Raw genomic sequence first — 3,306 nt, forward strand, 5'->3', positions numbered from 1 at the left:
TCACACATGGCACATGGACGAACCAGACATGACCACCATAAGGTGTGATGCACCTCAGAAGAGGGTGCAACGTGTCTCCTGTAATCCTATAAATAGATGTGGTTTTTGTAGCCATTTCCTCACACCAATCAATCCCCTTCTCTTTGAGTCTTGATAGTGCCATACTTATACATATATTTAAGCATTATTTCAATACATTTTAAGCTATAATTAGGATAATTTCAAAGATATTTGGTACTTATAATGTTTAAATTGTCTTTTTCAGCCAAGAGTAGAAATTCTCGAAAGAAAGGACTGAAACCAACAAAAGTAGGATACTTGGAGGAAGAGGAGCTGAATAAGACACAAAAAGGATGTTGTTGGACAGCTTGACCCCTCGTCAATATTTTGGACATGTCTCATGACTCATAAATCCAATTGACGAGATTCAAAATGATTTGAAAACTAGACAAAATTTTGGACGATTTTCGTGTCTGTACCAAAATGTGAAATATAACTCCCACGACGTGGTGACCAACACCACGACTTGGTAAATGGAAACTTCATGATCGCTAAGCTAACTTGGAGAATACGGGATATCCATGAAAACCACGACGTGGTGCCTCTCAAAAATGTCGTGGTTACTAAATTTAGGCAACTATATATATTCCAGACATTAGGTCGATTTCAGAAGGTGGAGGCCGGAGGGATGTGATTATTGATGAAGAAAAACCCTTCCAAGAACCTTTAGAAGGTATAATTCACTAGCGATTAAAGGATAAAGAGACTGGAGCAAGGATTCACACATATTCATTCAGTTTGCCTAGTTTAATCATGTTTAGCCTAGTTTTCCTTTTGTTTATGTGATTTTCAGTTGTAGTTTTGGGCTAAAAATCCTTGCTTTCGTTTAGATTAGATGAACTCTTAATTACGATGTGTTGATTTCTTGTTTGATGGATTGATAAAGTTAGTATTAGCTTTAAATATTGTTTGATAAATCTAAACCTGGCCTGTTAAAGTTTATATCTTGATTGCATTGTCTCAAGATTGTGTAGTTAAACTGCAGTTAATTGCATGAAATTGATTTACCTAGCTATTTATGATCATTAAATTGTTAGAGCTAGTGATTAGTCATATCCTAGTATAGGCGATAAGTTAGTTGCTTAACTATGTTAGAGAGAAATATTTGATCATAATATTTTCTTGATTACTAGACTTGACCAAAGAATAATAGTCTGTAGATTCTATCATTCAGAGCCCAAATTACCTTAAATTAATTTATTGTCCTTAACTTGCATGATCATTGTGGTTAAATTTATTGAATTGACTTATGCTAGTTAGCCTCATCATGATGACTAGTAACTTTTATTTTGTAACTAACATAACTAATCCATTATCTTAAAATCAACCATAGAGAATAGGAGGGATTCCATGCTAAATGAAAGTATAATTTATTCTTGATTTAAAATCACTTTTCTAGTTGTTTACATTATTAATTATTTGAGTATTTTAATTAAGTTAATCTAAACTTGTAAATCAGATAAAAACCCCTCACTTCTAGTTGTTTTTCTTACATCAACTTTTAGTAATTATTTTATTAATTAAATATCATTCCCTATGATCAGCACCCGACTTACTTACTATTCTATAATCTGACTAGGTACACTGCCTATAATTGCATAGTTAGTTAAGTTTTTCTAGGTTATAAATTTAAACGTTGATAGGCATACTTTTATGCACATCAAGTTTTTGGCGTCGTTGCCGGGAAACAATTTATTCTAGTTATAATTTAATTTCTTCTAGTTAATCGATCCTTTTGCGGGGTAAAACCCACAAAAAGTTATTTTCTAAATTTTTTTTATTTTTTGTCCAGGCATCCCCCACTACGTGATAATATTTTACCACGACGTGGGCACTAGTAGTTTTGTTTTTAATTTTAGTTTTTTTAATTTATTTGATTTTTTTCGTTTTATGCGTGTTTTCTAGTTTTATCTTAGCAGGGAAAATAGGAGACATCATGACCATGACAATGGAAGAATACAAGCGACATATGAGGAATGACAATAGATGGGGTCTTGATCCACTAAAAATCCCAACCAATACAAAGTTAGAACTATCGGGACATATTCTTGGAATGCTAAAGAAATTACCTTTTTATGGGAAGGAGCACGAGGACTCTTATGAGAATATAGAAGAGGTAGTAGAAATTTCTAACTATTTTCATGCACTAAACATGAGTAAAGATGCGGTGATGCTTCGACTTTTGTCGGTCTCATTGAAGGGTGAAGCTAAGGAATATTTAAAATACTTCCCTTTGGAGCAATGACGACATGGGCTGATTTTAAGACTGAGTTCATAAACTTGTTTACCCCTCCTTCAAAAGTGGTGAAGCTTAAAAAAAAAAGATACATACTTTTCAACAATTAGAAGGGGAGTCGTTATACGAAGCTTGGGGGAGTTACAAGAGATTGTTACGACATTTCCCTCAACATGAGTTCAATGTATAATAAGAAATCTTAATATTTTATGATGGAGTCAATGTGTGCACTCACTAACTTCTAGACTCTCAAGGGCCTATGACAAAGAAGAATCCAACAACAAATTAATCTTTGATTGATGAATTAGCTAAGCATTCAAGAGAGTGTCACAACCCAGATGAGGATTTCACTAGAGGAAAATCAAGTGAAGATAGAGGTCAATATGCTATCAGTTTGGTAATTGCAAAGCTCGATGCGATGGAAGAAAGGATCACAAAATGGGTGGATCAATTCAAGATAGATGCAGATCTTGTGGCAAACCTCACTCTATAAGGGATTGTAAGTTGGAGTACAAGAGAGATCGGGATATAAAAGAAATTAAACAACTAAAGCATGATCTCTACCAAATAGAACAAGTCCAATCCAAGAAAATATCTTCTCTTGAGTCAATGCTATTTAGATTTATGGAAGCTAGCGATAAACGACATGATACTATAGATGCAACACTTAGAGAACAAAAAGAATCTATTTTGAGCATTCACAGACAATTCGTAGAATTAACAAAGCTTGTGCAAGAAAAGCTATTGGATACACCTTTAAGAAAAGTTGAGTCAATCCCAATCTCTCAAGTCATGGTTGTTTATACAGAAGAAGAGGAAGAATTGGTACATATGGGAGTCCTTGATTTAACAGAAGAACAGTCTAATCGGTCACTCAAAGTAAAAGCGAAAGAAGAAAAAGAGTATCGTGAAGTTGTCCAGTCGACACGACGTGGAGGCAATAATGCCACGTTGTAGGCACCAAAGGAAGATTATGATTTTTCTGTTGTTAAACCGTATCGACCACCTCT

The 3,306-nt window shown here is 34.2% G+C and overlaps 1 non-coding gene across 1 annotated transcript; it reads right to left on the reverse strand.

The window, feature by feature from the left end:
* Nucleotides 1–2,368: 2,368 nt before the first annotated feature.
* LOC111907292 (small nucleolar RNA R71) lies at nucleotides 2,369–2,476 on the reverse strand. The gene has a single exon (XR_002855531.1). It is a non-coding gene; the product is annotated as a small nucleolar RNA R71 (small nucleolar RNA).
* Between the last annotated feature and the right edge of the window lie 830 nt (nucleotides 2,477–3,306).

Source organism: Lactuca sativa, chromosome 5, assembly GCF_002870075.4.
Source record: "Lactuca sativa cultivar Salinas chromosome 5, Lsat_Salinas_v11, whole genome shotgun sequence".
NCBI classification, from domain to species: domain Eukaryota; kingdom Viridiplantae; phylum Streptophyta; class Magnoliopsida; order Asterales; family Asteraceae; genus Lactuca; species Lactuca sativa.